Source organism: Lepisma saccharinum, chromosome 2 (assembly GCF_977018435.1).
Source record: "Lepisma saccharinum chromosome 2, izLepSacc3.1, whole genome shotgun sequence".
Taxonomy (NCBI): domain Eukaryota; kingdom Metazoa; phylum Arthropoda; class Insecta; order Zygentoma; family Lepismatidae; genus Lepisma; species Lepisma saccharinum.
The window spans coordinates 5,473,608-5,488,036 of record NC_139230.1 but is presented as its reverse complement, the minus strand read 5'-3'; the positions used below and the strand labels follow the sequence as shown (position 1 = coordinate 5,488,036).

At 38.6% G+C, this 14,429-nt stretch overlaps 1 protein-coding gene across 8 annotated transcripts in view; it reads left to right on the top strand.

The window, feature by feature from the left end:
• Positions 1 to 165: 165 nt before the first annotated feature.
• LOC145983887 (RNA-binding protein 5-A-like) overlaps positions 166 to 14,429 on the top strand; it is a 79,343-nt gene continuing 65,079 nt past the window's right edge. For 5 of the 8 annotated variants that reach the window (XR_014441270.1, XM_083116982.1, XM_083116976.1 and 2 more), the window contains exons 1-2: positions 166 to 198; positions 10,542 to 10,771. The gene's annotated coding sequence lies outside the window, so the exon portion shown is untranslated. Of the gene's footprint in view, positions 199 to 374; positions 397 to 957; positions 981 to 7,351; positions 7,415 to 10,541; positions 10,772 to 14,429 lie in introns of those variants that run through there. The other 3 variants (XM_083116979.1, XM_083116980.1, XM_083116978.1) reach the window with 3 other exon arrangements.

Below are 14,429 nucleotides of genomic sequence, written 5' to 3'. Positions count from 1 at the left end.
TCACCAGGGAAACGTTCCCTTAATTGCTCCTACCGAATAAAATCTTGTGGACGTGTATCCTAAAATTCCCGTTGAAGCTCCTCGTTGGCTAAAGTGGACAAGTAAAAGCCTTCTGCAGCGGCCGCATTGATTCCACAAACCTCCGCATAGTGGCGTTAGTGTATCATTTGACGCCATTTTCTATGAAGTGTATAAAAGGTATGTTTATAAAATGTTATTGCATTGTCAAAGGTTTGGAATGTTCCTCGTATGAAAGTGTAGTAGTAATATATTTTGTGTGATTTACCTTCTTTCTGTACATTAATTTTCATTAATGGTGACTTACAAGGCACACTTGTGCCTTACCAAAAGCGTGTCGGCGGTGTGGATCTGTAGTGCCGTACTTCCAAAGTTCTCGTGCGTGCATGACGTGAATTCTCATATGTGCATGATTTTAGTTTTTGTATTTTATAACCAGTAGTATTTATTGGCCACTATGATGAGAAAAGCCTTTGTTATTAGACACAGTAGGTTGTGTGTTCAGACGAGATATGTTGTGTTCCAAACGTTTGCTCTCTAATTAATGCATACTTTTTACAAGTTTGATATGTCAGGTCCATCGGTATCCGTAAAAGAACCGGTAACACATTCATGATCGCTCCCCAATCCTCCACTACACACATACCCACACTCCTCTTGCAGTGCCCAAGGACAGGTTTCGCCAAACCCAACGCTACACCGACCTACTTCCATGGGGTTACCAGACGTCCTCTTTTACCCGGTCATTTTTTTAATTTTATTATTATTATTTTTTTTTTTGCGTGTTCAGTTTCAAAGTAAGGAAATACAACACACTCAGTTGTAAGCGCAAAGGCATGAAACCTTTCTTCCGACAAAGAAGTGTTGGACGTTTGTCTCTCTTTTGTTGTCGCCGCCATGCCGTCTGATGTTTGAATTTCAAAGCATTTACGGCATCGACCGCCGCAAGTTTCGAACAATAGGTAAGAATATGCGAGACGCCGTGGCTTCCTCTGATTTGATTTTCACGACATCAGAACTGAGAAATAAACAGTAATTTTTGACTGCTCTACTCTTACTTGTTACATAGTAGTGGAGAAGTGAAGTTGTGTCGTGTCGATCATAGATCTGATGTTACCTAGATCTGTACCATGCCAAAACGGAAGTGTGTTCTTAGTAACGACTTTGGGTCGGGTACCCTATTCTACACCCTCGAATTTTGAAATTATTTTTCTTTCATTACGTAGGTTATGTGATCCCATTTGTGAATAAAAAAAAATTGGAGCGCGGAAAGAAGTAATTACGACTGTACAGCCGTTTAAAGTTGCGGTAAAAATTTACTATCCTTCGGACACCTCTAATTTTTTCGTTTCGTCAATTTTTGACATTCGTACTTACGTATCTGCTTCGCCCGACACCAAATTTTAACTATGTATCTCAACCTAACTGAACTAACCTATCCACGCGCCAATGGTTCGTGGGGCTAGCGCCAATGGTTCGCAATTATTTCCAATTTCTAGATCGTGATACTAACACGACACCAAATTTTAACTATCGATCTCAACCTAACTGAACTAACCTATCCACGCGTCAATGGTTCGTGGGGCTAGCGCCAATGGTTCGTGGGGCTAGCGCCAATGGTTCGTGGGGCTAGCGCCAATGGTTCGTGGGGCTAGCGCCAATGGTTCGTGGGGCTAGCGCCAATGGTTCGTGGGGCTAGCGCCAATGGTTCGTGGGGCTAGCGCCAATGGTACGTGGGGCTAGCGCCAATGGTACGTGGGGCTAGCGCCAATGGTTCATGGGGCTAGCGCCAATGGTACGTGGGGCTAGCGCCAATGGTTCGTGGGGCTAGCGCCAATGATTCGTGGGGCTAGCGCCAATGATTCGTGGGGCTAGCGCCAATGATTCGTGGGGCTAGCGCCAATGATTCGTGGGGCTAGCGCCAATGATTCGTGGGGCTAGCGCCAATGGTTCGTGGGGCTAGCACCAATGGTTCGTTGTAAGTCCAAAAATGAAGTGACTCCTACGTTGAAAGTCGTTGTTGTCCTTTTCCACAGAATACCAACCTCCACTCCCTTCCCATCATAAAAATTAGAAGTCGCAAATTATCCCATCCCACAAGTCATTTAGAAAAAGCAACCCTCCCCTATACGGCATGCAGTTGCTAAAAAAAATTATTATTTCCAATTTCTGAAGTCGCATAAATGAAATCGAATGTCTGAAATGTCCAATCCGCCAATATATCACACAAAGAACATGTCGCAATCGCAAATGTTCCTATTGCACAAGTCAATCATAAGAAGAAAAAGAAAAAAATCAGACGTGCGCCTGTGACATAAATCGATGATCCGAAATCTTCAGACTTGCGCCTGTGACATGAATGCATCATTCGCCATCATAAAGTTGTGAAAAACCTTTTTGACGTTACACAGGGAATTTTAATTTCATAAAAAACGTAAGTTTCGTAGCACGTAGATGTAAAAAATTACTTTCCGCGCTATTTAGAAACATCGTTTATTATGAAGAACTAATTTTTGTAACGAGAATATTTGAAATGTGCGAAAAATCGAGGGTGTAGAAAAGGGTACCCGAGCCACGACTTTTGCCTGGAAGAAACAACTCCAAGGCACAATAGCCCCATCTAGTTGGCTGCAATTTTTGACACTTTGCAGTGTAGGTGTGTCCAGTGTCACGTGTAGAAATTACAAAATAAGCGAAATAAAGTGGTGAGATCAGCACGGTTGCTCATTATTTACCGGATAATTTACAATACTTCTGTAATTTCTATCCCACTTCTTATACTCACGAAATAATTAGTCACAATGATTTATCTGAGGTTCACGTGTTGGTGTGACGTCTAGAAATTGTTCATTAACATGTAGGAGTTGTAAAAGAAGTTCTTCAATTCTCGCAATCATTCTACGTATACAAGTATGGAAACAATTGACATTCACAATCAGTTACCGTGTCTACAGCATTGCCTCGGTGTTGATTTGATACTTAGAGAGCACGGATAGTGTTAGAATGGCGGAAGAGAGTAGTAAAAACGATGTGAATGTTGCACAGATCGTTAGATGGAGTGTGGAGGACGATGGCATTGGGCTAATTAAGAAACTTATGGATTTTGGTGTTTTGTCCATGGCAGCACATTCTAAACTTGAGCAAGGACAGTGCATGTATTGATAAATACACATGGAAGCTCAAGAAAACTGTAGTTTCCGGGAAAAAAAAAGAGTGCACAAATGTAATTATTCAGTGTCGCTAAGAAAAGGCAGTTTATTTGGGAAGTCTTAAGTTCACCCTATTACAAGTGTGTATTTTTGTGAGACTTTGGGTTTCAAATTGTGCTTTAAACATGATGTGCGATGAAGTTGAGATATCCTACAAGACTGGTGTGGACTGGGCTTCATTTTGTCCTGAGGTACTGGAACATTTCTATTACAAAAATGGTCAAAAGATTGGAGGGGTTGGAAAAATTGTAGAGATTGATGAATCAAAGTTTGGAAGAAGGAAGTATCATCGGGGACACCATGTTGAGGGATAATGGGTTTTCGGAGGCATTGAGAGAGGAACCAGATGGTGCTTTTTTGTACCAGTGGAAAAGAGGGACTCTGAAACTTTAATATCTACCATAAAGGAATGGAGTCTGCCGGGAACAACTATTATGATCAACTTGAGGAGGAGTGATACAAACATCTAAAGGTAAACCATAGTGTGAGCTTTGTGGACGAGGAGAGTGGTGCACACACAAACAGCATCGAGTCAACCTGGAGACAGGCTAAATTGACTTTAAATTCTAGTGGAACAAAAAATATTTTTTTCTGGCTACCTCGCAAAATATATGTTTATCAAGAGTTGCCTTCCATCAGGATGTGATCGTACTTTAGCATTCTTTCGCCTAGCCGGTAAGCTGTACGATCCCAGAGAGAAATGGGTCGAGGACGAAGACGACATAAATGAAAGTGACAATCACGATGTAGAAGAGGATGCGGGATGCGAACTGATTTGAATACAGGTAAGTTTGGCATCAGTGCATGGATCGTGAAATTGCAGGATACGAAAATGGCATCTTCGATGAGTAACGTTTGCGGTTAAAGTGCTATGAAAATAAGCCACAATTACCTAAAAACCATTGACGGATAGCCCCACTGACCATTCTCGGTTAGGTTAGGCAAACATAATTAAAATTTAGGGTCATAAAACTAGCACCACGAACCATTCACGGTAAGGAACCCCTCCCCGATTTTTGGAATGTTCGCATAACTCTCTAGTTGAGGCCTCCTAATCACGAATTTGAAGTTAAAATTTGGTGGTCGCATGCAGAAATTGCAAAATAAGTGAAATTGAGTGGTCTGCGATCGGCACGATTGCTCATTATTTACCGGAAAATTTTGTAAGTAATGAGCAATCATTCCGATCGCAGACCACGCAATTTTTTCTTATTTTGCAATTTCTACACGTGACCGCCAAATTTTAACTTCAAATTCGTGATTAGGAGGCCTCAATTAGTGAGTATGCGAAATATTAAAAAAATCGGGGAGGGGTCCGGTATTGTAAATTCGCTCCAATGAACATTTGATTAGTTAGCATGCACCACATGAACATACACCGGTCCGAGAGGTAGTGCAGACACCAAATACACTATTTGACTCAATATCAATGAACTAGATGACTTGGTGTTGCACTAGACACTTAGGTGCAAAGAGAGTCAAAGTGAGTCAAAAAGTGCAGTGAACTAGATGGGTCTAATGTCTTATCTGTCCACCAGGCACACTCGTTTCACTTGCTAATAAAGGTAAGTGTGATGTTCCTTTATTACCTGGCTAACAAAGTAGGGGCTGTTTACCCACCATGTCCCCTTGAGAATTACGTTGAAATTTGTATTAATATACAGATTTTGTTATTTTATGAGTAACTGTTCCGATTGTTTTATGATTTCTCCTAGCACAAAGACTAATTATAGTAGAATTTTGGAAATCATTGTCACACGAAATTTGAACCTTCCTTAAAGTAGTGAGCACTGTTTGGACACGAAAAAAGTTATTAAAGTTGAAAAAAACAACTAGAAAATTAACTTACGCACTTCTCATGGACAAGATTTTCTCCATCGACAAGTGACAGTAAATATCGTAGAAGCATGGGAGGGAATGTAGAAATAAATCGGAACCTTATTGAAGTGCATTTAGGGACTTTATTTTAATGCTAAGGGAACCAAACCTAACCTAACCACGAAAGCATATATTGAAAAAAACCTTAAGTAGATATGTAGATAGATTTATTTCCTGTAAGAACCATACATGTAACACTAATTACAAGATTGGTATAGGAAACGTCATATAACATTACAATGTATTACATATTATACATTATTAAAACAAAATATAGATAACAATTGATAATTAGTCAAATTTGATTTGAAAAAAATTCCAGAGCTGAATAAAAACAAATGGACAGTCTTTAAATGTACAATCGTGGCAAAGGTTGGTCTTTATGGGCCAGAGCCAGTGGTTGCATCATGGTGGGGCAGAGGATTCAGGTTGAGGATAGAAAAGGTAAAAAAGTTACAGTGACAGCTTAAAAACTCCGATGGAAGTCTTCGCTGGTTAAAAATTCCCTATGTTATAAATAAAAACCACAACTAAAACGAAGAAAAATCGAATACCCATTACAGACCCCTAGTGACTTCCGTCAATGTTGGGTAGAACACATGGACTGTGAGCGCTCCTATCCTGCGTGGATAGGAGCGCTCAACTTAAGATTTAACAATGCGGTATCATGTTTGGCACCTAAAGTTTTTTTTATTTTATTATCTGATGAAGGATGAACAGGGAGGTTATTTCAGTCGTTTACCGCCAGAGTGACGGCCGTTCGGCGGACTCTTCATGCAACAGGTCCCGGCAAATTGCATTACAGGAAGTCCGTAACAGAAACCGCTTGTTTTCTAATGTTTCCACTTTTCACAATTACAGTTACAATTACAATTGAAATAAGCACGTACCTTGTCCCAAATGCAAATATTTCTGGCACCTTATTTCTGACATCTAATCTTAGATTAGTCATCGCTACTTTATCCTCATTGTCGCGACAGCGCCGGCAGCTTATCGGGGGTTGGGCGAGTTGTCAGCCGCGAGAGGGCGCTTCATACTGCACGTGTCGGCAGTGATGCCAACCGTAGGGACATGTCCCTAAGCATAGGGACTTTTCACTAAATTTCGCCCGCGTAGGAACGTAGGGACAGATTTTGCCAAATGAGGGAAAACGTAGGTACTTTTTTCAATCTTGGTAAATGACATTTTATGAATTAGTTTATCTGGATACTTTAGCGAAGACGAGAAAAAAGAACTAACTAACAAATCTCCATCAGAATTTTGGAACATGTTATCGGTTACCAAAAACTTTCAAGGCAAGTTCCTTTTTGAAAACATTTCCACTCTCGCGAAAATAGTGCTAACATTGCCACATTCTAAAGCGGAAACGGAAAGAATATTTTCAATGTTAAGTGATACAAAAACAAAAAAGGGAAATAAAAAGGGACCAGAATTGTTAAAGACTGCAGGAAATACAGCATCACCAACCAACATCTATCTCTGCACAGCAGCAGCATGTATGACTTCAAATAACATAATCAACAGTAAACGACTCAACGTTATTCATTAGGGGTGTGCAGGATCCTTTACTTTAAAAAGTCGTTAATTCTCGACGTTTTCTGCCTTGTAAGTTTCTGGAACTTATCGAAAATTGTAAGTTTTTATTCTAGAAATGCAAAAACAATCACTTAAAGTGAAAATGACTTGTAAAATTCGAGATTTCCAGTGCTTCGGGAAATTTCGAACATTTCCCGTCCCGAAAATTTTCCGACTTGGTCGGGAAATTGCAAATTTTTCAGTCCCGAATGTCGGGATTTAAAAAAAATACCGTCCCGACCCAAAAAATTCTGTCAAGCACACCCCTATTATTCATTAAGGCAAGAATTTACAATACCGGACCCTTCTGTAATTTCTATGCTACGTCTTATACTCACGAAATAATTATTCGTGATGATTTATCTCAAGTTAACATGTTGGGGTGAGGGGGAAAAAATGTTAATTAACGTGTAGAAGTTGTAAAATAAGCATTTCAATTCTCGCAATGATTCTCCGTATACAAGTATGGTAGCCATATTTGTTGATATGAACAAATTACAATTAGTTACGCTGTCTACAGCGTTGCCACACTGTTGATTTCATACTTGGAGAGCATGGATTGTGTAAGAATAGCGGAAGAGAACAGTAAAAAAGTTGTTAATGTTATACAGATTGTTAGGTGGAGTGTGCATGAGGGCTAATTAATAAACTTATTCATTTCAGTATATTGCCCAAAGAACGTGCTTACATGTGACAGCGACAATCACGATGTAGAAGAACTGATTTGATTACAGGTAAATTTGGCAACATTACATCAATCATAAAATTGCAGGATACTAAAATGGCGTCTTCGATGATGTTAAAGTGCTACGAAAAAAATATTTTTTATCGGTTCGTAATCACAATTACCGCAAAACCATTCAGGAATAGCCCCACTGAGCATTCTCGGTAAGGTTAGGTTAAGTTAGGTTAGGCAAGGCAAACATAGTTAAAATTTGGGCTCGAAAAACTGGTAGCCCAACAAACCATTGACGTATAGCCCCACAAACCATTCAGGTACAAAAAAGGTAAAGTGTTCCCCTGTGCCTAGCACCACGCCATGAAGGCGTATAGGGGGTGTGAGGGTAACGCCCCACACTTTCTTGATCCGGTCGTGAGTGGGGGTGATGTGATCAGCATCACGCCCCTGACCGCCTTTACCCCCCAGAGTTTCCCCCAGGTACCCATGTTATTCGACGCTGGGTAGGTGCTTCCAGGTACAGTTAGGTTAAGTTAGGATAGGCAAATGTAAATTTGCTCCTTCATTAATTATGGAAGCACCGAGCAGAAAGATTTGGTAAGTAAATGTGTATATTTTATCTTCTGTTTTGCATGCTCATGAGGTGATAATTTTTTTAGTCGCTTTACTTGGCGTAGGGACATTTGGTCAGTTGTAGGGACATTTGGTCAGTTGTAGGGACATTTTGACTACGTCTGTAGGGACATTGCCGAAAAATGGTTAGCAACACTGTCGGCTACCAGACGTCAGTGTACGTTCATGTTCACTTCTGTTTGCGTTTATCAGTACACGTGTTGCTTATACTGTGTTATTGTAATGTGCCACTCATGGCCAGTGCTTTATTGTGTGTTAATTGTTATTCATTCATTAGTTATGTCGTTAAACAAATATAGTCTTGAACAGAGAGTTTTTATGTACGATAATTACGTGAAAACGAATTCTTGCAGAAAAGTGGTCAGGGAATTATGATAGACAGGATCTCTTGAACCTAAGAAACGTGTTGTATTGCTGTTAAAGGAGGTCATTTTCAACATCTCTTATAACACAGGAGGTTAGTGATCATCATTATTATTACTTTTAAATATCATTTTACGCTTTCGGTTTGCTTTATGCGCCGGGATGCTGTCTTCCCTTTCTGACAACTGACGATAAAGTAACGATGTCTAATCTAAGATTTTCTGTCAGAAATATTTGTATTTGGGAGGACACCTTTTCCAGCATCCTTGCGACAAGGTACGTGCTTATTTCAATTGTAATTGTAACTGTAATTGTGAAAAGTGGAAACATTACAAAACAAGCGGTTTCTGTTACGGACTTCCTGAACGCAATTTGCCGGGACCTGTTGCATGAAGAGTCCGCCGAACGGCCGACACGCTGGCGGTGAACGACTGAAATAACCTCCCTGTAGTACAGACTTCCGAAACATCGTTCTGAAACATTCCTATTCACTCACGTAAGTTATTTATATATTTTTATATGCTACATAACATGTGGATCTAATCATCTTGATTTAATGTTAGGGGATGAATAATTTATGCAGTTCATTATTATGTAATATTCTCCATTCCCTTGTTTCTTCTTAACTTTTAGATTCAAATATTCTAAGTACTTTATTTTCAAAAACTCTCAATTTATGTTCTTTTAAAAGTCAGAGACCAAGTTGCACAACCATATAATACTACCGGGATAGTAAATAAATATTAGAATATTCAGTGGTAACATGGTGGCTCAGTCGTAACGCGTCTGACTACCATGCTAAAGGTGCTGGGTTCGAACCCCTGCCGGTTCAAATCTGCGAACTTTTCTAACAGAAGAGGCCCCTGCGCCCACCCAGTGTCGAATAACATAGGTACCTGGGGGAAACCATGGGGGGGGGGGTGTAAAGGCCGTCAGGGGCATGATGCTGATTACATCACCCACACTCCCTATACACCTTCATGGCGTGGTGCTATGCACAGGGGAGTGCTTTACCTTTTTTTACCTTACCATCTCAACGTTATCCCTCCATCTTCGTCTTGGCCTTCCTACAGGTCTCTTACCATCAGGTTTCCCAACAAGAATGCTCTCTTGTAAACACCTCTTCCCTCTCCCATAAGTGTGTGTGATTTTGTAAGTTTAACAGTTATTTAGAAATAAAGTCGTGGGCTTTTTTTTTCATGGGATACAAAAATTTATGGATTAGCACTGTTTTGTTTTTAAAGATGTCTTGATCAAGTGCCCTTACCTCTGTGGAAAAAGAACCCTGCGGAAGGTGGAAGTCCATGATGATATACAATTAAAGATTGTCACTGCACTACATTTAGAAGCAGATTAAAAGAAGTTCAAGTTCATTAATCTTGATATTGGTTTACATTTTTGAATGTAAGTTTGAATATGTATAAAATAATAATAATGACTATAATTAATAGATGTAATGAAAGACGAAAACATCGAGATTTGATCAAATTGCCCTTTGTTTATCGAGATGTTACACTGTTTGATGGAAGGTACGGGACTGAATATTTTGCCACTGTGGGGGGGGGGGGTCATACAGACCAGGGAAGAACTACTGCCTCCCTGCCCTGTTTAAGTAGGGGGAGAGTGGTGGTAGGATGCTTGGCAACTCTGAAGGAGCCTTTCTTTGTTGGTGCATACTACACTCCAAGATTTATGGTTGTGGTTTTCCCTCCAATGGGGGACACGGAGGTCGTTTAAGTATGGCAACAAGAATCAATATACAGTGGAGCCATTAAAAATGTCACATTAACTCTGATGCAAGATCTATAAATGGCTCTCCCTGATTGCATTGCCCTTGTTTTTAATCAAGGAGTCCCATTTAAACTGTAGATCCAGTCTTGATTAGCCTACCTGTGCATAAAGTGGACTTAAAACAAAAGCCTAACAAAACTCAAGATCTTAAACTTTAGAGAATTTTAAATCTTATCTAATTTTTGAGATTTTGACAAATCACTTGATGCTGATTGTTGTGTCTCACAGTGTGATAAATTGATCAATTCAATTTATTCTGCTGCCTTGCGCAGCTCTTTAGTAGCCCTTTAAGTCCAAAAGAAATATATTTATAGTTGTGCTAGTTATATAAATACAGATAGTTAACATTGTGTCTGCTTTTTTGATAATTATTTATTTTCTCTCTTTTTTTAAAGGTTCTACATAGTTTTGTTAGATCATGGATGATTGGATTGACATCAATGAATTTTCCTTTTTTTCTATGCTGACGTAGAAGAGGACATTACTTCATTTTTTATAACAAACAATATAAATGTACATGATAATATGCTATTCTTGTGAAAGTGATATTCAGACTTAATAGTTGGTTAGAAAATGTCTGATCATTTTGCTGATTTTTGAAGATGTTTCAGATTCTTATTTTGGGGTAAGTACTAATTAATTAATATATATTTATATGATTGCATGACAATTATAATAGTTACAGTGAATGATGAGTACTTCTACATAATAGCATTATTTATTGTTTGCAAATGATTGATTGTTGGATATTTTTGGAAGATGTTTTTTTTTTGTAGACATTTTTTTACATTAATATTGAGTATAATTTGTAGATATTTTACCCTGCATGGCAATCTGATCTGGTTTAGCAGCAGTTACTATCAATGGTATTAGCCCTGGAAAGCTAATGTTTTGTAGGCAAACATGTAAATTATAACCGTTAGTAAATGGATGACCTTGGGGTTTAATACAGTAGAGCAAGAAAAAAATGTAAAGTATTTGAATTAAATTACCTGAATTTTTATTAAAACCATGATTGTTGAAATAATAGAAGTTGAGATGTACAGATATTAGTCTTTATTGTAGATTAGGCACTCGCAGGAGATGTACTACGTAGACATTTTCAGCGAGCATTTTTCGCTGAAAATTTCTATGTAGATATTAGTTTGTTGGAAAGATAAAAAGATATGAACACAATTGAAAATTGCTGATTTATTGTCAGTTGTGTGTAAATATGTACTTTTTGGATGACATGTAAACTTATCATTTACCTTCGTAAAGTTTTCAAAGTACCTTGTGAACTATCATTATTTCTTCTTTCACTCCATTCAATAGAGCACTTTTTTTTTTTCCAAAAATTGCATCATACTGGGAACACAGCAGTTTTTAGCCATTCTTCTATTGTCTTTGGGATACTATGAGCATGTTGTTTGTCTAGAGTGGGAGGCTTAATCCTGTAGTCTTTGTGGGACTTCCAAATGGCACACTGATAATGCTGTCACCTTGTAATCAAGAGGTCCCTGGTGAAGCATATTGCTCAGTGGTTTCAGATCCTATTTTCAGTTGTCCATAGGAGAATAAGTTGGACTTTGACAAACTTTCTACAGCAGAACCCTGATTTTACATCACCCAGTTTATAAATTCAAATCATCAGTGTCCCAGCATAGCAAAACATTATCAAATTTTCCCCATTTTTACATTTTTTCTCGGTCCCCTGTGAAATGTAAAATCGTTGTTCTTTGTGTCGAAGTTGTGTTTAGAATTATGGATGCCTATCTTCTTCATCCCTGTTCCCATAAGGTCAGTTACATCGTCCTGTCATATTTTGATGATTTGCTAGACAGATGCATACAGTTTTTACGTAAAAGGAGGAGTGGCACTTAGATTATAATGTACCATAATCTGTCAAAAAAAAAACCTTGCTAAAACCATATGAACATTTATGTGCACTAAATTCTGAATAATGTTATCATTAGATCTACAGGGTGTCTACCAGTCAAGGATGTCAAGAAAAAGTGCTACTTTTTACAGTATAATAAACTTGTATTGGTATATACCTGTACTAGAATTTGATAAAATTGAATATTTGGAAATCTAAAATTGTGGAGTTGTGATTAAGATTTTTCACTTTATTTCTTCAGAATGACATTCTTGTATGTGTGAAGTTTCAAAAAAAATATTAAAGATTATGGCCATTCCACATCGAGCATGAAGACTGAAGCATGCATTAATAATGAAAGCAAGTCTAAATCTGTTGTTGAAGAACAGCTTCAGTTTTCATTTTACCACCTTGTGGTAGAGGTTTTTCATTGAATAACAATATATATTTTCTTAATTTTGCAACTATACCTAAGTACGGGATGATTAAATAAATGTTTAGAAATGGTGGTGGTGGGGGGGGGGTACTGTCAAGAAAAAGGAAAGAAAGGTCTAGAATTTTGGATTTGTTATTTTGGTAGACACAACCATGATATGCAACCACATTACAACATAATCAAATTGCACAATATGCCTTGGATAATTGATACTCTTTTATTAATATCTGATACCAAACGCAAACTATCATGTATGCGTTGATGGCATGCTAACCAGATCCAGGGCTCTCGACATATGCAAGATTGAAATACATAGATCACTTCATACATTTGTTGTTTGATAAGTTTCATTCACTGCCTAATTGTGCTGTCTGTGTATAACCTGTTTAGAATCTGTTTCAATGACAGAACATGATTAGTGAACTTTCAATGTGTAGCACATAATATATATTTAACTTAACCACAAAAAAACTCACTATTCATTCTTGGAAACCTTGTATATTGGATATACCAGAAAATTGAAGAATACAGGGTGTTTGAAAAAGAACTCCCTAGTTTTAAGTATAAATTTAATAGGGAAAGTAATGAAAACTTACATCAATGAGTACATATCATGAAAGAGGATTCCTTCAAGTTTTGTTCAATGTTAGTACACCTCAACGTGGGATCCATTTGTTGCCCTGCACACGTCGAGACGATATTCCACTTCTCGCCACGTATTCACCAACATTTCAGGTGTAACTGTCCCAACCGCAGCGACGATTCTTTCCCGTAAATGATTGATGTCTGATCCTAGCACTGTACACAACATTTTTTTATGTGGCCCCAAAATAAAAAGTCCAGTGGGGTTAAGTCTGGGCTTCGTGGTGGCCAAGGTATTGGGCCAGCCCTGCCTATCCACCTTCCCGGAAAGCGAGTGTTAAGAACCGCACGCACCTGTTTACTGTAATGCGGTGTGGCACCATCTTGTTGGAAAAACACAAGCCCCTTTTTCGCCTCAATATCGTCCATTTGGAGAAAGACGTACTCTGTCAACATGTCATGGTAAACATCCCCGTTTATTGTTTTTTTTACAAAAATGAAAGGACCAACCACACGATCTTCCATCAAACCACACTAGACATTAAGTTTGGGAGAGTCACGTTGATGCTGAATAACTTCATGTGGATGCTCTGCCCCCCAAATTCTACAATTATGACGATTAACTGTTCCACTGACATGAAAGTTGGCCTCGTCAGAAAAGAGAATGTTTGGTAAAAAATTGTCATCAATTCTATGTAGAAAGTCAACAGCAAACTCATACCTTTGGATTTTATTTGTAGGTTTCACTTCATGTAACAGTTGCAATTTACTAGGCGTGCAACTTTAGTCTTTTACGAACAACATCATAACATCATACACTGTACATTTAGGCACTCCTAATTGTAGACTATATCTGGCCAATGACTTCTTCGGGCTTCAAATACACGAAACATGGATCTGTTCAACATCATCTTCGGAAGTTCTCGGTCTACCTGGTGATTTACCTTTTAAAACACTACCGGTTTCCTTGAAAGACTTTAGCCAATGACTGATAGTTTTTGCTGTAAGTAGTTCACCACCATACTGACGTCTAAAATTACGTTGCACGGTTATAACTGACTCAGTTTTCACAAACCAAATAACACACTGCGCTCTGTTGCGGAGTACACATTGTTGCTGAGTTGCTCTGCACTACACGAATGCCGGAACTGAACTGAGGAAACAAAGGAAAAAAACACAGCACTGGTGCCGTCTGAAGGTCAAGCAGACCTACCAACTGCAAGGGTGCCAAACTTGGAGAGTTGATGAATAAAACACCAAAAACTAGAATACTGTATGTCACTTTGTACAGATTCTAGGACACATTAAAACTAGGGAGTTCTTTTTCAAACACACTGTATATGGCACAGAGCAACCGTGAATTGCAATAGGCTTTGAAAAGGAGAGATGTGAAGAAATGAGCTTAAG